The following is a 20,698-nucleotide window of genomic DNA, read 5'->3' on the forward strand; positions in this document are numbered from 1 at the left end:
TTATCACAGAGGTACGATCTTGCATTGTTATTTTATGATTTTGTTTGGTAACTGGTGATAAATGCTGACCACTAGAAGAATTATCTATAAAAGAATATGAAATTCGTAGTAAAATGATTACTGACCTATGTCCTTTTGTATCATATAGCTGAGAAAGGCCTGAATATCAGCCTCAATAGAACACATTCAGACATGAACATGTACCTACAGAAAAATACCATTGGTCCCATATTGTCCAAGACTACACCTTCCATGATTCCAAGAAATAATGGAAGAAAAACAGATGTAAAACCATTCAGAAAACAGAGCAGACCATGATTATCCATCTCTTCATCTGGCTAAGATAATAAGGATGAGACATTTCATGTTTAAAGCAAAGAGTTGAGGGCAATAAGTTTCATGGTTCTAATCCTCACTGAGCCAACCTCAGGCAAGTCATTCAGTTTCCTTGTGTTTCAATCTATCCAGCTTAAGAAAACTGAGTAAAAAAGCAGCATCTCACTGAAATCCAGAGGCTGCATTTATGCCAAGCTATCTCTTGAGTAAACAAACTACAAAAATACATGGAAGGAGCAGCCTACATAAACGAAGGAAAATAAAGGTTCTTAATGGTTTGAGGAAGGTTGAACAGAGGCCAAATACGCTATAATGCTGACAAGGAACATTTCAGAACAGAATCTAAGACATTATATTAATTGGGTTCATTTGCTATTTAGATTTCTTACTTTAATACAATTTTGTTCTACATTACAATATTTTAGCCTATTTAAACAATAATTTAATAATTAACAAAGAGGATTTAGGATCCTTTTCGGCCTTCTGCAGGGGAAAACATTATAAAGTGCTTTAGTAACTTAGTATATCATCACATTTAAAGTAGAGAGGTTTCTTCTCACATGAAATTAACCTACAAATAACAGTTGTGCAATGAATTCCACATTGTAACACCATACATCTTGCTAGATGGATGTATATGAAAATAGTAGCAACAGCTTTAGGGTCTGATAAACAAATAAGAGATAATGAAAACTAGAATTCAATTCATGAACCGCATTTGTAACCTCTGCATCTTAACCGAGTCTTTTATTGTTAAAGACTCTGTAAGTAATCAGAGATTTCTTATTCAGTCATTCTGAATAAAAAGTGAGATACTCTGTGGATTAAAATGCTAAAGAATAAATGATAAAAAATAAAGAAATAGATTATATATATATACACACACACACATATGTTTGGGCGTTCTTTCTGCCAGCATTTAAAAATTATAGATGCAGTAAACATTTCAGAAATCATTATTCTTTTTACAGCACACACATGGGGTTGTCTTCTAGGAACCGAGTTTTGTTGGTTAGTAGCACATTCCCAAGTTATATGTAAAGGGTTGGTAGCATTTATTACACATCTTTGAATATTTATGAATACATACTGATATTTTAATGCTTAGAAATAAAATTAAAAACCATGTAATTCAACTATACACACATAAAAAGAACAACTATAATAATCACTAAACCCTTTAACTGTAGCTTGCTTTCCAGATCCACTTAAACATACAGTATAAATAAAACATTGGATAGTGGGCAGTTGAACATTCATTCTAAAATATATATTCTTTTTCAAAAAGAAATTATTAGGCTTAATACAACAGTTTCTGGATGAAGTTCTATGGCCTATATTATACAGGAGGTCATACTAAACAATAAATGGCCCCTCTTGCCTAAAAATCTATGAATTAACCTCACGCACAACAAATTTGTAATTTGGTTATCTAATGCACTGATATGAAAGACATTACTCTGTTCTCTAGCATTTATTCTGTAGCTAATATTCGAAGAAATGTTATTCGCTCTGATACAAACTTCAAGTAAGATCACACTATTACTGCCTATAGAGAGGCGATTGAATCATTCCAAATAGAAGCAAATGAGAAGCAGTAAACTTTTCCTACCTACATGAATCAAAGATAATAGATTTTTTTTTTTAAAGGTTTGGGTGATTCTCATACATTTTGCAGGCCCACTGGATTATCACACCTCCACCAGGACTTCAGAGTTTTCTGGCCATTTCTCCTGGCCACTGGGGAAGCTGCAGTGATAGACAAATTACAGGGTACAAGCTCTCTTCCTGTTGAAACCAGTATGGAACAGCTGGGAAAAGGAGGCAATGGCTGCTTCAGCATCTTGCTAGCTAGAGATATCAAGGGGATAGAGACAGGAGCCTAACTGAGTGGAGAGCAGAAAGGGACAGAAAAATCACCTCTTCTCATGTGGTTCTCTCCTTGTGTTCTTCTTAAGGCATCATATGCCTGTTCCTTCTATATATTGCTTGAATATCTAGGTGCTCACTATCTGGGTGACTTCCCTCCAGTTCAGCAAAGGCAACAGGGCATAAGAAGCAATCTAATCCCAAGTTAGGTGCACAACCACTAGAAGAAAGTGATAGTACTGTCATCTTAAAATGTGACAGCTGGGAATCCTGTCACAAAATAGTAAATGGAGTTGTCCTTATCCCAAAATAGAAAACCAATTTGAATGTGAAGCAGCCACAGAATAGGCCACTTTTATCAATTCACAATGCAGAGGGACTGTTTCTTCCTCTCCCATATGGGAGTGGGCACTGCTTGAAGTTTAATCTAAAACCATGAAGGGGGTACTGAAGATTGCTCCCCTAAAAGAAGGAAGATATGAGGAATAATTACAAAGATCACAGAAACAAAATCACCTAGCTCCTGGAGATCAAGATACAGCCTCACCATAAAAAGTTTACAATAGTCCACAAAGAATTCACTGGCATTTGGGAGCAGATTAGGGGATAGTTGTGCAGATAGTCTCAGTTCAGTTCTTCTGAAATTCTGAATACCTAATCTAATCATACCACCCAGACTCCAAGGCCAAATCTGGACACAGACCATGACAAAAACCCAGATTGAATAATACAAAAATAATTAATGCAGCAATCTGCTATAGCATTCTTTCCATTAGAGTTAATATCTTTCTATAATTTCAGTTCTTTGATTCTATGATTATGTATCTGTGATATTTGTAAACAATAAAAATAAGGAGACCCTATATTTATTGGAACATAAGTACTGTAATGTTGAGACTAAAATGAGCAATATCCCTTCAAAATGTAGTTAATTAGAGATATATAGGCCTGACATACTTGGTCCCACTAGATCCTTAAACCCACTCTCAATAAAGGTAGGTCCAAAGACCTAATCAAACTTTTGCACAGTACTACTTTCCAGAAGAGATTCTTCTGCTGGTGGTACAAAACGTGAATTGATTCTAGGTAGGTCTCAGTATCAAATATAACCATGTCAAGTGCCCCCATACAGGTTATTTATTAATATATATTTAGATGTATGAAATGTGAAATAAACAGCAAACAATCTGACAAGTGTATTTGGTAAGTGACAGGACAAAGGAAATACATTTCTACATTCCTAATTCCCTCTTCCTTTCTGAATGTATAGTCAGCATTAGGAAAGAACACCAGACCTGCTGATAAGCATTAGGAGATGTGTCAGTGCCTGGTGTGGATGCCATTTGCAGACACCTGGGAAAATCCCCCTAAAAACTGATAAAGCTGAAAGAGTGACCAAAACAGGAAGAGCGGTAACATTTTTATTTCTAATGCCAGTCTTTTCAGACACGTCACAAGCACTTGCTCTCATCAAGGATTAATGGCGTGACAAGTTTGAACTTTTAACACCAAGCCATTTTTTACTTATGGGAGAGCAAAAAAAGGTCACAACACTTCTACAAAACTGAAACTTGTAAATTTTTCACAGCACCATAATTTAAAAATGACTTCATTTGTTTTCTTCAAACTTTCCAAAATAATTCACAATTGGGCTGAGACTAACAAATGTGAAATTCCAGCACAAAAGATTCCCCCATCCCCTGTTGGAAATTAGAAGGGGAAAAATAGAATTGTCAATATACGGGTTTATTAACTATGCCATTTTCAAACATAATACAGAATAACTTAAGTGTTTTATATGCATTTAGTTTTGATAAGGAACACTACCCAAAATTAGTTCTCCAAAAAATAGGAGTTGGTAGCTATTCTACTTCTCCAGTGATACTAATAATCTATCCTTTGTCCAGAAAAATAGACATATTAATTTAAAATTGCTACTGAAACCAATAACAGTATTTTGACATATCAATGATATATTGTACCAGATCAAAGAGTGGAAAAAATTGATGAGTGTTATTTTGTTCTGTAAGCATCTGAACTGCAAATGGAATAAGAAGATTACTGTAAAGCAAATATCTACTGAAAGTTAACTAAGTTTGTTATATATTCAGCTCTTTTTTTTTTCCAGCACTGATTTGTACAGGTAAAAAGAGGCAACATTGTTGACAAGATGTTAGCATCTTTAGGCCCAATTCACTGAAAGCAGTTCTGTGCTCCCTTGGGCTATGTCTACACAGCAGCGTTATTTTGGAATAACGTCAGGCTTTTCTGAATGTGAAAAGAGTGACTGCATATCAACTTTTCACTACCCTTCTGATTTTAACAAAAATAAAATAAACGCAAAAAAATATAAATTTGAAAGGTCATGAATTATTGATGACCGAATGGCGTATGCTAGTAAAATTCGTGCATGATAATTATGTGGGAAAGATTAATATTAAAATACACCAACTTCTTGATAAAATGTAAATGATCTCTAAGGTATGTGGCCATAGCGATTAAACTTTCTATCATATTAACATTTCTATTGGGAATAAACTAACTATACTTAATGATATTTTATCTAACACGCTTGACCACATTTCTCCTGATTTTTAAGTGGAAAGATTTCTTTCAAATCTGCATGACTTTATTCTGAATTACCTACTGTATATTTAATGCTAAGACATTAAAAATGGCATTTTTATGTCCTTCCATTCAACATTTAAAAAGTGTTTTCATTTTCTAATTCTATTTCTCTGTGCAGTAAGTTTTCCCATTTCTCTTAATGTGTTTGTTCTTGTGCACTGCATTCCTGTGGTGGACATTTGTTATTGCAGCCATAAGTCTGTTTGCATAATTTTTGAACTTTCAGTAGATACCACTGCACATTATTATGCACTGGACTAACATCTGAAATATTCTATAGACAATTAGGACTACTTTGAATTATGGCAGCTGCAGCAAGTCCCCTAAACACAGCTTTGCTGACCCATGTGCCACAGAGATGAGGGAGCAAGCCTCCAGCAGTGCAAAGAGACATTAGCAGAGAGGTATGTGTATGTGTACATGCAAGTGCATAAACACAAACTAAGAATTTTGATCATTCTAATATTCCTAGTTTAGGAACAATTTCTCTCTAATCTCCACTAAAGGGATGATACTGAGACAAGACGAGTATTTTATTTCCCTTAGAATTTTTTTTGTGTTATTATTGTCCTTGATATAATATCTCTGCTTCCCTTTCTCCTACCGGTGTGCTTCATTTTAGCATCAAATACTGCACAGCATGCACAATTATCGCATAAATGATGGATAAAATCACTGGGTCCTTTTGTCCCACTGCTCTCTATCCTCATGTTCTTGTTCAACACCCTGTAGCAAGTATGTGAAAAAGAATTTCATGTGAGGAACATAACAGGAGGGCATTACCAACAACAGCTGTGTCAACATAATAGTACCACCATGGAAGAAAATCTATCTCCTGAACTTTTTCAAATGTAGACATACAGTTAGAAATTAATATAAATTTGGTCTCTAGAAAGTCTATTCTCCAGCTCTCAAATAGATGACATCCTTTTCTCTCTATCTTGCAATGTCTAATAGTCACTGCAAGACATTCAGAGATGGGAGTAGAAGTCAGATGCCTAATCCTGTGCTCCCACTATAGGACTATGTGGAAGTATCACTTATTCTACATCACATGGCATTAGAATTTACACAGTGAAGTTTGTAAGCTTTTTAATATTTCTCTGGTTTGGTGTGCGCTTTTACCAGGGAACCTTTCCATCCCTGCAACATGGTCTGAACTGTCTCTGAAAGTAAGTAAATATCAGGAATGTCATCCTCACTCCAGGATTTTAGTGAAGTATGTTCATCAAATCAGAACACTGATTTCAGTTTCCATTTATGTATCCCTCTCTATCACCACATCCCTTATTTCCATCATATAAACATAAGCAACAGCATTGGCACATCTTATATGTACTCCGGGCTGAATTGGGGATTTTATGTAAGAGGACAGTTCTCTGCCCGTTTTACAGGGGATATTTTCAAAAAGAATCTTATTTTAGTTCATTAATGATGTTAATTCGATCAGTTTGTTGAGATTCTCGACATACCAGCTGTTCATATTGTGACACAAGAGCTTATAAACAGAAAATGAAAATAACCACAAATATTTATTTCAAATAGAAAATATTACTACAAACATTCTATCCAAATATGGTGTAGGATTACATATTTAATCAAAATGCTATATGATGCCGCCCTGCTATCATATATGAAATGACTAATGTAAAGTCAATATCCGAACTTTGAGGCAATTTCCATTTACTGCACATTTTTAGAAAACTCTGTAAACATTTAGGTCTTAATCCTTCTCAATACCCAAGTCAGAAGAAACAAAAAACAGGACTATGTAGCACTTTAAAGACTAACAAGATGGTTTATTAGATGATGAGCTTTCGTGGGCCAGACCCACTTCCTCAGATCAAATAGTGGAAGAAAATTGTCACAACCATTTGATCCACTATTTGATCTGAGGAAGTGGGTCTGGCCCACGAAAGCTCATCACCTAATAAACCATCTTGTTAGTCTTTAAAGTGCTACATAGTCCTGTTTTTTGTTTCAGCTACACCAGACTAACACGGCTACATTTCTATCACTAAGTCAGAAGATTGAGATTAACAGGTGTGCTGAGAACTCATCAAACTTGGGGGGAGGGGAAGAGTGAAGCAGAGGGGCTAAAAAATTTACCCATGTGTAACTGATCTTTGAGATGTGATGGAGACATATACTCCACATAGGTGTGTGCACATCTAGTGCAATGGAGCCAGAGATTTTTTCCTAGCAATACCTATTGCTAATGGTATTCATCAGCTCTCTCCCTAGCCCCTCCCCTTATCATATCCGGGCAATGCTGCTTCAAGCCCATCACCAGAAGTACAGAGTGTCAGGCAGAGGGGATGGAGTGTGGGTCATGGAATACATATATACATCATGCCTCCAAATACAACAATTACAGGTAGGTAACAGTTTCTCTTTTTGGAGTAGATGCAGCCATATCTTCCACTTCGTTGATTAATAAGCTGTACTTGTAGCAAGTGGTGCTTGGAATCTCTTTAAACAAGGACTGCAGGATTGTGTTTCCAGTTTGCATATGGCTTGGACACAGTATTAAGAGCATCATGGTTTGCAAAAGTATGCAGAGAGGACTAAATGCAATTTTTGCAAATGTCATGTGCACTGTTGGTGTTGCTTGAGTTGTTGTGGAATAAGTTTGCACTCTTTGAAGGTGACTTAGGTTGGGCTACTTCACATGCTGTCATGATACAGTAAATTATTCTACCTTTCTTTGCAGTCTTTAATCTATTGCTGATACATGAGAGGACCTTTCATCTTATCCCATGTCAGCTTACTTTGCTTAAGAGCCTTTGGTGAAGGACCTTTTCAAAAGTTTCCTTAGAATCTAAATTCACTAAATCCACTGCATCACTCTAACCACATGCTTGCCGATCCCTCCTCAAAGAATTGTAGTAAATTGGTGAGGCATGATTTCCCTTTACAAAAAACCATGTTGACTCTTCCCAACAAATCATGTTCTTCTGTGTATCTGATAATTCTGTTCTTTACTATAGTTTCAACCAGTTTGCCCAGTACTGAAGTTAGGCTTACTAGTCCATAATTACCGAGATTCCTTCTGGAGTCTATTTAAAAAAAAAACCTAGTATCATAATAGTTTTTCTCCAGTCATCTGGTACAAAAGTTGATTTTAATGATAGCTTACAAACTACGGTGAATAATTCTGCAATTTCACACTTGAGTTCCTTCCGAATACTTGTGACTTATTACTGCTGAGTTTATTAGTTTGTTCCAAAAACACCTCTAATGACAGCTCATTCTGGGACAGTTCCTCATTTAAGAGAATGACTCGGTTTTAAGAATCTCTCTCTAATACTATGAAGATCACTGCAAAAAATTAATCTAGCTGTTCTTCAAATTCTTTTTTGGCCTTCCTAATATTTTTATGCTTTCATTGTCAGAGTTATGCTCCTTTCTATTTTCCTCACTAGAATTTAACTTCCACTTTTGAAAGGATGCCTTTGTACTTCTTAATTTATTTTGTTGTTTTGCCATGGTGACACTTTTTTGGTTCTCCTGCTATGTTTTTAAACTTGGGGTATAGATTTAAATTGAGCCTCTCAAATGCATCTTTAGAAGGAGAAGATCAGAGAAACCTAAAAGATTGAAGAACAAGGAAGAAGCCCTGAAGGTACAAGCCACTGCAGGGTGACAATGATAGCAGCAGACTGCTGAGGCAGGGCAGAAAAGGATCCTTAAGATGGAGCAGAAGGATTCTTAAGACAGAGTAGAGGGGAAAAAAACTACAGAGATTAAGAATGACAGCCATAGCATAGGATGTAGAACAGAAATAGGGTTAATGAATATGTATGCTTGGGTTAATAAAGATGTGTTTGTGTTATGGAGGTTACATTGTTCTATATGAATAAAATTTAGTTTATTAAGAGTGTGCAGAACATAATCACTTAAGCCATTCCAACTGCATGGCATTATAGTATTGGGTACTTTGACTTGTACACCTGTGTTGTTAGATTCATGTTTATGTATTAATTTAGGCTTAGATTAATTATATTAGGAAATACACTAAATAAAGAAAACACTTTGTTCTGGAAAAGAACTGTCTGGGTGTCAGTAATTTGAGTGGAAGGTTCTCTCAGTGTCCTTCCATCGGTGAACAGATCTAATCTCTTATGGGGAGTTTCCTGAAGGGAGATTTTTGGTATACAGTAGCGATTTCTCTCAGGCAGGCTCTTCCTTTCACCTTCAGCAACAAATTAAATAGGTTGACATTTGGGGAACGTGGAAGTAAGCAACAAAAGGGCAATATGGGAGCTTGCTTATGTTCCTGTGGTAACACTGGTGCCAATATTATTTGTACCAGACACAATGGATGCTCCATGGTCTGAAACAGAGCTGACAGTACAGGCAGTCATGGCCGTTGGTAGGTTACTGGTGAGCAGTTAGACATATCTTTTGCACCCTGTGTGTTTGGAGCTGGGAGGGGTGGAATTGTGGTGGTAATCAGAGCTCTTTTGAGAAGATGAGGAAAAGTCTTCCCAAGCATTGGAATGGTCCTGATTTGTTTTACAAGACCTTCCTCACTGTACCAGAAGAGGGAGAGCAATCTTTTTCCCCTCTTGGGGAAACACCAGAGTTTCACTGTGGAGCAGCATCACTTGCTAGATATAAAGTTGCGAAAAATGGGAGTTCTATTACCCTTTCCTAGACATCCCAGCCATTCAGTTAACTAAATTACCTATAAATGGTTAACTCCAGAGACAGTGGATCTCTAGGAAATATTGGAAAGGAGCCAGAAGAGCCAATGGGAAGAAAGTGTGAGTATTTGGATTGAAAAAAAGCAATGATCTGTTTGCTTCAATCTTCATGTGGCCGGAGGAGAGATACAGAGATTAAATGAGTCAGAAGCCAGGCATGGAATTTTCAACAATGTCCAGAAAGGACTGAACCTTGGACCAACAGATATGTAAATGGACTGTATAGTTAGACAAGATCAGATTATTTTCATTATTTCTTGGTTTGTAGGGAAGCAATTCTCTGTGCTTTTATCCGCCTTTTTCAGTTCCTCTGTATTGCCTAGCAACCAAGTATGTTTTACCAAATATGTCTTTTTATGTTTTGTTACTAAAAATCCCCCTTTTAAGATCATGAGGCCCTGCATGCACATGCCTGAGACTGAAGGTAGCCATTAGGAATTGCAGTTTGTTTTTAAGCTCTTTCTGGAGAGGGGTTAAAAAGCTTTGGGATACCCCATAGTCAGTGCTGCCCTCATATAGTCATTATTTCCTAAAATTCTTAGTTGCACTTTTTCACATTTAACAAGGAAAAACCTCACCATTTCCTCTTGCAGCCATATGATTTCCCCAGCTTCCTTCTCTCAACTAATTGCTCCTGCTCCACAGTAATTTCCTCCTCCACTCTCCACACACAATTTTCAAGCTACTTTCAATTTAAAAAGACAGATACCACTTCAAAGCCAGGTTTAGTTTTTGGAGCTCAAGACGCCTTCTGGAAAATGTCCTTCTATTCTAATTTTACCATATTTTCCGGCGTATAAGATGACTTTTTATACTAAAAACGTCCCCCAAAAATCGGGGGTCGTCTTATACTTTGAAGTAGGAATAATAGATCCTCCGGAAAAGGGCTTTATTCCAGAGGATCGTGCCAGTCTAGACGCTTTTTTCCGGCTTTTCCCCAAGCCGGAAAAAAAGCGGCGGCCATGTTTATTTAAATCCCGCGGGGGATATTTAAATCCCCCACGGATTTCCCTATTCTGAAGTTGGAAATTAACATGCCTCTTCCAGAGAAGGGGCCAATGTAGACGTAGCCATACAGTCTACAGAATGGGAAGAAGCCGCCTGCTGTCAAAAGCACAAGAGCTTCTGCAAGTTCTTCCTTGGCCAGGCTCAGTTGTTTTCAGCTAAGTCAGACCTTCATGAGCAACCATTATTTAGGTCAATATTGTGGTAGGCAGTGTGATCGGATGGAGTAAGTAGATAACAGGGAACAAAGAATTTTGTGAAATGGCTCTGATGCAGACTGCCTGTAGTATCAGGCAAGTCATTCAACTTCTCGGCCTCATTAGATTTCCTGTCTATATACCAGGATAATACCCACCTCACACGTAGCTGTGATGATTAAATAATATTTGTAAAGTGCTATATAAGTGCTACGAACTGTTATTATATTAGAGACACACACGGAGAGAGCACCCCATCATACTTAGCAGTTGGAAACAATGGAATAAAGAAAATGCAAAAATTAAACAGAAAAAAATAGAAGAGGGCAGAGGAGAAAGTTAATGCGAGAGTAGGGGCTGGATAACAAAAGAAGGGGTGAGTACAACTGATTGAGAGGAAATAAAAATTATGTGTTTTTTTTTCAAAGAAAGAGAAAGACAACCCTAGTAAAATAAAATACCCCCCCCCCCCAGAAAATTATTGACAGAAAGGAAAGCAAAAGAAGTGGACATGAAGAGAAAAGGAAAAAAAGTGGGCAAGAAAATAAGCAAGATAGGCAATTGTGAAATTAGTAAACTGAATAATTTAAAATTTACCAGAACACATGGCTGGATTGTACTTAAGGACCCTATTATGTCTGGGGAATAATTATTTGAAATTTTACTTTTTGGGTTTTGCTCCTCTTATTACAATGGACCCTGGTAGAAATTCAAAGTCTTCTCTTTCCTAAATAAGTGTTAATTAAATTGTAGAATCCCTCTGAAGAACCATGCTCCGGACTCTACTCACATTCTTAAGGCCCATCCTCTGTATATTTATTTGATTACAAAGGACTGGGGTCAGATTATTTAGGAAGAAGCTGAATATTTCTTTCAGAGGTACACAACTAAATACTGGGGTGGAATAATGTGCAGGTCCACAAAGCCCTGCAGTTCAGACTAATGGAGTATGAAATACAATACACCAAAATGCTGTATTGTATCTCCCTCATGTGGACCTTGGGGGCAAGAGTTTAATAATTCAGGGCCATTAGGATTGTGCCTGTAGTGTCCACATGGGGGAGTTACAGGGAAGCACTTTGATGTGCACTACTACTCACACTTTTTAGGGCACTTATGGTAAAAGTCCTACATGGTTGGCCTGGGTCAGCTGACTTGGCCTTGTGAGGTTTGGGCTGCTAGGTTATAAATCTGCAGTGTAGATGTGTGGGCTCAGGCTGGAATCTGGGTTCTCAGATCCCATAAGGAAGTGGATCTCAGAGCCTAAGCTGTAAACTGAGCCTGAACATCCTCACTGTGTGTTTTTTTAGTCCCATAGCCTAAGCTCCATGAACCCAAGTCAACTGACCTGGGATCTGGGACTCAGTGCCATGGGTTAATTCCAGGGTAGACATACCCTAATTCCAAACAGTGTGGCAGCATACATATGTCATTAGTCCAGGCTCGTGGAGTTACTATTTCCAACAATGCATAGACCTTAACCTGAATCCTAGCTGTAGACACCTATTCCTAGGAAATTTGCAGAAGTTTGGATCTGATCTCTCTGCATAAAGAATCTAACCGGAATCTTGAATTAGCACAGATCCAGATTATGGAAATGTTTAAAATGCGATCTGATTCCAACCCAAATAAAATCATTTATTTAAAAAGTTTCTGTGGTTTGCATTTTCTTGGCGATTTACCCCATCATATTAAATATAAAAGACTGATTTTTTAAGGTGAATTGGAATTTCAAAGTATTCAGTATGCCCTCAACATCAGCAAATTTGCTATATATACAGTACACTAATCCAAGATGACTGAACATTATTTCCTTTTTCATGATCTTCCAGTACTTCTAAAAGGTTCTGAAATTGGGTGCATGTGTATCTATATCTCATTGTGTAGATACTGTAATACAAAAATCCATAAGATCAGATCGTAGCAGGTAAAGACTTTTATAGCTCATTTTAAAGTCACTTATCTTACTTTATTAAAAAATAAAGTTCACAATGAGCCATTTTGATTTTTCTTCTGTTTTTTCAGAAAGAAAAGTTTCTGTTCTATTTATGACATCTTTGGTTTACTCAGCCATAGCAGCCAGTACTGACAGGTAAATGGTACCCATGTTGTCTAAAAGTAAAAGTTGAAAACAATTGCTTTATTAAAAAATAAACCAAGTTTCATTGTTTATTCAGTCTAATCCTAACATTTTTACCTTTCTTTGTCCTTGAAGGAAAAAAAAAAACCAAAGAGGAGGGTCAGTGAAAAAGCAAACACTAGCCATAGATTAAGGGAAAACTAGTTTGTGGAAGAAATGTCTTGACTGAGTGTGTTGTCAAATTCTGTTGTATAATGATCAATTCTTTGACAGAACATCTGCTCATTTCATCTTCTGCAAGTTCAACTCTACATTCTTCTACTATTCTGCCTTCAATATAGAATTACTTGACATATTTTTGGCACTGCAATCCTGTATTTCATATCCAGATAAAGACTTTCATATTTGTGTGTTGCTGTTATGAAGTATTCATGGAGTTGATCTTCCATAAAGATTTTCCCCACACACACAATTTCAAAACCTGAACATTCTCAATTGTAAAGAAAGCATCCCAATCAGCTGTGCAAAAAGTCATTGAAGGATGGCATTTACCCATTATAACATATCTTTGACAATCACTAAACACAGACAAATTCACAGGGCTTTTAACTACACTAGCAAACTTGGACATCAGAATAGAATTTAGGATTAAGAACAGTAGCATTATTCCCTCCAGGCCCTCAGCAATGCCTTGTAAGTTGTGACACATGACTATATACACTTCTGTGGTATAGTTTCTTTTTGAGGTTTTAATTACCATGTCAGTTTGTGTTCTCTTCATCACTTCATCTTTTTATGAAATAGCTTCTACATATTTCTCAATTGTTTACAGATATTTTAAAATTTATATTGTGAATGTTTTTTGTCATAGCTAACAACTGCACACTATAATAAACACTGAGCAGAATTATGCAACTGTAGAATACTGGGCAAAGTTTATATATCATGGATATTAAATTATTAACTGAACCCCCTCTTAGGCTACCTTATTTTTAAAATAATTTCCTAATGCGGTATTTATTCCCATGTTTATTCAGTACCATCAGAAGAATCTTGGACATTGTGTCAACATGACTTTTAGACTGTTGGGTATCATTGGTCTTTGAAGTAAGATTACTGCCATATATCTTAGTACCAGATTTGGCTTCAGTGCTTTCAGTTCTCATAAATTAAACTAAGTAGGGACAGCTTAGCACTTGAACAGGAAAACTTCATGGAAAAGCCAAGTGCACTATTAAGTAGTCTTTGTAAATTATTTAATGGCCCTCCTCCTTCTATATCACTGTCACTACAGCAACCTGGTGCTTGCGGGGCACATTACAGCTATCTGTGAGATGTAAAGTCATGCTGTTGGATATTTTAGCCATTAAGAAACTTTTTATGACATGTTGAAACTAGCACACCACTTCCACAACATTTGTGGCCTTTGGTGACCAGGACTGAGAGAGACCAGGTAGCAGTATGTTCTAGATAACATTATGCTGTGAGTTAGAATAGTGAACTGACAGAAAGGAAGGAGCTGCATATTTACACATGGATGTTCAGATAAGGGCAATGTCACATCCGAATGGCAGATAGCATCAAGTCAGGCCCTGAAAAGAATGACTTGACAACTTGTGATTGACCAAATTTGGAGATTACAAAAAGCTATGGGAGACAGCAAATGCAGAAGGCAGAAAAATCACAAAATTAGATCTGAACAATTTTGCGATATGGTTGGGCCAGAAAAAAACCCAGATTTATTCTATGGGATTTTGGGATGTTACACTTTGGCCCAAACTCTCTTTTTCTTTTTCTCCCATGTGCAAAGAGTTCTCAGTACTCTCAGCAATTGATTATGAGATGTGTTCATCAAGTGGGGTCAAGGTGCCACCAGATGGGACAGTATACTACATCAAGAAGGTGTGTGTGTTACACCAAGATCCACTGAAGAGGAAGCCTGACTTTGCATGTTTTAGGCAAACTTCTAGAACTGTGATATGCAACCTTTGGGGACTGAGTGGATCTGAAGCTACAATCCTTTGTCCTTGTGGCTAGAAGAGGAAAAGAATCTACAGCACTTATAGGTCACTCTGTAGGATGTACACACACACACACACACACACACACACACACACACACACACACACACACACAAAGAATCTCTCACAATGGCTTTATTCCATTTAAAATACTATGTGCAGATCAGGCTTTTAAAATATATTTTAAAGTGAGAGATCAAAAAGAAACAACCAGTGATACAAGGTCTTGAGAAAACGATCTTTCAGGAGAGAGAGGGTAATATCTATCTATCTATCTATCTATCTATCTATCTATCTATCTATCTATCTATCTACACACACACACACACACACACAGTATATATATATTGCCTAAGAAACTAACCTAAGGCACAAGAAACACATAACATTATGAAAACATGAAGGAAGAAAAACACCAATTCGCTGTGGACATTGATGTTCAGATAAGGGTAATGGGCTGCAGATGAAATTATGTTATTGTAGTAGATATTAGGAATATGCTTGTTACTGATACTACTGTAATCAAACATTAGAATAGTGAGCCTTAATGATGCTGTCACTATATGCCTAGCAAAAGATTTGGTAAATTAACAAAGGCGAGAAAGAGCCTCTTTCAGCCTGAAGCCTAGGCCTGAATTAAATTAATCAAGAAGCCTTTTCAGCAAATCCATCCCTACTGTAACTCCATCTAAATCAAAGGAGTCATATCAGAGAAGCATTTATCCAAGTACAAACCAGCTTTCTTTCATTATCTGTTTCCACTTCTTCTTTTGTCCATACCCACAGTCAACTCTAAAGGTACATCTACATAGAAACATTATTTCAAACTAACTACTGTTATTTCAAAATAACTTAATCCGCTTCTACACAGCAGGCAGTTATTTTGAGTTTACTCCGACTCCTGTGACCCTCATTGTATGTGAAGTAAGAGGAAGAGTGTTCTATTTTGAAATAAGTGCTGTATAGATGCTCCCAATTTCTAAATAAGCTATTTCAAAATAAGTTACGCAATTGATGTTGCTCATTTTGCATAGCTTATTTTGAGTTAAGCCCTTCTGTGTAGAAGCTCCTCTATTTTACCCACCCCTCATGCTTGTAATCTCAGCACAGTTTTCAACCCCTCTCGCCTTCTTATAGCCAAGCTCTCACTAAATTCTGCCACTTGCAATAAAATATCAACATCTGTCCTAGGTTCCCAAAACAACTTCTAATCTGTACTCTCCACATCTCACTCTATCCAAATTACTGGCTTTCAAAAGAACCTTCCTCTTTGGCCTCTCAAACCATATCCTTTTATTCACTCATTAGCCTTCTCCTGTTAAAGCATCAAATTCCTTCATTTTCAATGTATTGTACTGTGCAATTTTGCCATCATTTAATCTCTGCTCTCATTTCTTCCCATTTCCCCTCTTTTCCCTATGTGCCTCCCAAACATCTGCCCTTACTGCTCATTTTTTATCTCTCTCCAGTTCACAACTTCTTTTTATAGTACCCTCTAAGACTGGAAAAGTTTGCACTTTGTATAGTAAGAGCAGAAAGCCAAATGCAGCTTAAAGAAACAGTGAGAGTGGCCCTGGGAAAAGCCTAGAGATAGCTTTTTGGGCTGAGTGATGGCTGAAAGGATCTTGGAACTGTGAAGAGACTATCTTTTGGTATTTGATTCCACCTTCATTCAAACAGAATTTTGTACATTCTTGTGAATAAACAGGATTATATCAGAATACCAGACTCCACATCAATTTTTCCTCCTAACACAAACAACCCACAGGACCTAATTGTTTGCGTCAAAAAGAGTAAAAATATCATTGACCATGTCTAGTCTAGGAAAAGAGGTAATGTTTAAAAAATAGCATTAGCTAGCGTGTTTTAACTAACACATTTTAAAATACTACTATAGCCAGGGTTAAATAACTTTTAGAATACTTCAGCTGATTGTTGTCAAACTTAAGTTCAGGGTTGAGATTTCAAAGCGTTCTATGGGATAAGCACATTCACAGAAAATCCACAGCAGCAATATTTATTCAAGACTCATAAGGTGGCAACATGTAGATGTAACCAGACTCCTATCACCCTTTACATGCATATGACAGATGTTAGTCAGGTTAATGCACAACTGGAAGGTGCTCAAATGCTACAGTAATGAGTATGGTATGAGAACCTGTACAGAACAGAATAAATCTAATTGACAAATATATTCTATATATTTAGACATTAACAAAGTACTTATTTTCATGATATTTTGTGATTCATGGTCATATTTGTTCTATATTCCTCATATTTTAAATTTTTATCCCACCAGATAATAAAACTGGTATATTTATTATATTATTTTACTGAGATTCTGCTATCAAACTTCTCTCCCTATAATCAATATGTGAATGTTCTGGGGACTCATATTACAATTTCATTCATTAGTAATCTATTTCCAATTAACATTTCACTTACCAGATTGTATCAACCTTTGCTCCTATCTTGGAAAAAAACCTCACAGATGTTTATGTATCAGAAATCTAAAACAGATAAACAAAAATAAAACAAATAAATAAAATTAGGAGCCTTTACACATGACATTTCATTAAATTTAAGCTTCGTGTGCATATGTGTATCAGAACACAAAATATCCAAAATTGAGACCTGAGTGACAGAAAAATCATTTTGATTTTTTTGTTGTTTCTTTGGGAGGGAGGCGGGAATTTTATTCTTGCATTGGCTACTAAGATTATTGATGAGAACATCTATTAACTGGCTAATTTGCATAAGCCTTCTGCTACTCAAGCTCTAGTAAGCCTTAAGCATTTAATACTGAATTATCTTCTTCGCTATTTTCCAGCACCATGCTTACTATTTAGTTCTCTCTCTTTTTTTCTATGAATATTTGTGGTAGTAAATGCCCTGTAACACAGGAAGAGACTATCCTCTATGAAGTTTTCTGGAGTGATTGAGGCAAAAATAAAAATGTTCTGATATTTCCCTGCAGGAAAGTGGTAGTAGTTTCCTTGGCTTAAATAGGCTTTAACTACATCCCACAGAGCAATGCTTCATAGTATATTATTAGAGTGATCAAAAAGGATCAAAACACATTACTAGGAAGAACTGAATACCAGCCCATATTAAGCACTGCTTTGTGTATTTCTCATCTAAACTTTCCAAAATACGAGTTCCAATACACTTTGTTTGTTTTTCAAAATTTAGTTTGTTTACTATTTGTTCTCTTTTTATTTATTTTAGTTATATTGTGAAATAGGCATTTTCAAGTGTATGTGGCATTTTCAAGTAACTGAATCATAGAATCATAGAAGATTAGGGTTGGAAAAGACCTTAAGAGTTCATGTAGTCCAACCCTTCTTCAAAGCAGGACCAACCTCAATTAAATCATTTAAGATGACCTTTGTCAAGCCTGGCCTCCAAGGATGAAGATTACACCACCTCCTTAGACAACCCATCCTACCACACTCCTTTTGAAATATTTTTTTCCTAATATACACTCTAGACCTCCCCCATTGCAACTTGAGACTCTTGCTTCTTGTTCTGTTATCTTCCATCACTGAGAATAGCCTGGCTCTATACTCTTTGGAAACCCACCCCTCTCGGGTAGTTGAAGGTTGCTATCAGCCCCTCTTCATTCTCTTCAGAAGACCAAATGAGCCCAGTTCCTCAGCCTCTCCCCATATATCATGTGCTCCAGCATCCCCTAACCATTTATGTTGCCTTTCAATGGATTCTTTCCAATTTGTCAACACCCTTTCTAGTGGAGTGGTGGGGAGGAGGAGGAGAAAAGGAGTGTAGCAAAACTGGACACAACCATCAGATGTGGTCTCATCTGTGCCAAATAAAGGGAAATACTCACTTCCTTCAATCTGATAGCAATGCTCCCACTAATGCAGCCCATTATGCCATTAGCCTTCTTGGCAACAAGGGCACATTGACGACTCATATCCAGCTTCTCATCTACTGTTGTCCCCAGCTCCTTTTCTGCAGAACTGTCACTTAACTAGTCAGTCCCCAGTCTGTAGCAGAGCATGGGGTTCTTCCATGCTCTTCTTCCCAAGTGCAGAATTCTGGACCCTATTCCTATCGTCCAACATATCTACCTTCCCCCAAGTTTATTGTCATCTGTGAACTTGCTGAGGGTGCAATCCAGCCCATCATCCAGATCATTAATGATAATGTTGAAGAAAACAAGCCCCAACACCAGCATGTAATGGATCTGCCACAAGAAAAGAAGAGACAATATCCCTCTGCCTTGAACTAAATCTGTGCTGTGCCCCAAATTCTGCAACTGGAACCTGACTTTGTTATGGTTTCCAAAGCTTTGGATTTCTATGGATCCTAAGTAGGGTCAGCCCGAGCCATTTTGGTGCCCCGGGCCTGGGCACACGGCACCGCCCCTGGGCGCAGGGCGCATGTATGGGCCCGCCCCCAGTGTACACAGCGCATGAGCTACCCAGCTCGGCCCGGCCACCGCTGCTGGTGCGCAGCGCCTGGCTATGCAGGACCCCATGGCCGTTGGGGGAAAGGCGCTGCTGGCCGGCGCCACGGGGGGCTGGCGCTGTGGGAGCCGGGCACATGGCACCTGATGGCAGCTATAAGGGATGCTGAATGCCCCTTACAGCTGCCATCAGGTGCCCCCCATTGGTTGGCTCCCTGGGCAGCTGCCCAGCTCACCCACCCCTTAGTCCGGCCCTGATCCTAAGTATATGAATAACTCTACCAATTCAATAATCCTAAACCATTTCTGACCAGTGGAGAAATAAACTTACATCTTTAAAAAGAACAGCTATATCTAACAAAATAGTCTGAAAATATTCTTAACGATCTACACCTTTCTATCCAAAATGTTAATAAATGAGATCCCATTTCTAAATTAAATGTACCAGCTGGCCATTTGGAATGGAAAGGTAAGACATGAGCATATTTCACTGTAATTTCTAGATAATTTCTCTGTCCTCAGATTTTCTACAGTTGCTCAATGTCTCACAATAATCCTTCCTCCAATACTCATACCTAGTCCAATAATCTATTTTTTTCATTACCAAGCTTAATTTATCTTCTAGAGCTAGGTCAAAGGACTGAATTACAGTCTTAGCTATTATGTGTGAAATTCTCTGGGATACCTGGAACCAAAACATTTCAGGAAATAGTCATCCCTGGAATAATTCCACTGATGGAGTTATTCCAGGGATGAACTTGGCCATTTAAATTTAAATCAATAAAAAATTATCCCATTCCAGGCATCCAATTATTGTTTGTGATGACAATGTATCCAACTACTAATCAGCCTTTATGGGTTTTTTTGGTTGTCAATAAAATTGCTGAAGCCATCTAACTATAAGTTGCACTGATCACTTTCCAGCATTTAATTCAGAAATATGAAAGGTGATTTAATTAGACCTGGGAGTTAGATAAGCTAACTTCTTATACAGAGCTGGGTTTTTTACTATGTTTTCATGGCTAATGAAAAAATGTTACTTTATGCTGTCCATAGTTTAAATATGAAGGGACTCTGGATATATTTGGGATCTTAAGGAGTCGTGGGAGAGATCCTTTTGCTGTATATCTGTGCCTTTGATGTGTCTTTGTAAAGGGACTTACTCTTCATTTATAATTTTGCATTTACAACACAGCATGGAATAATTTTACACCAATATTTTGTGGGGAATTTGAATAGCTGTACTTTGTTCATTTCCCTCCCATTTGGAATGAGTACCTATGTGTAAAGCAATAACCATAAATGACTAGCTACTGTTCAGATTAAAACTGCATAGATATAGCTTCACATTCTAGTTATTTATTTTCAAGATAGTTCATTCCAGCTCTTCAAACTGGGCCAGCAACACTGGGCTCATAAAAGAT

At 37.3% G+C, this 20,698-nt stretch overlaps 1 protein-coding gene across 2 annotated transcripts in view; it reads right to left on the reverse strand.

Moving 5' to 3' along the window:
• The window catches only part of TENM3 (teneurin transmembrane protein 3), a 2,279,325-nt gene that overhangs the window by 1,039,597 nt on the left and 1,219,030 nt on the right, over nt 1-20,698 (reverse strand). For both annotated transcript variants that reach the window (XM_075930245.2, XM_075930244.2), the window contains one exon: nt 17,291-17,355. The gene's annotated coding sequence lies outside the window, so the exon portion shown is untranslated. The remainder of the gene's footprint in view (nt 1-17,290; nt 17,356-20,698) is intronic.

The sequence above is a fragment of the Pelodiscus sinensis genome, chromosome 4 (genome assembly GCF_052426305.1).
Source record: "Pelodiscus sinensis isolate ZL-2025 chromosome 4, ASM5242630v1, whole genome shotgun sequence".
NCBI lineage: Eukaryota > Metazoa > Chordata > Testudines > Trionychidae > Pelodiscus > Pelodiscus sinensis.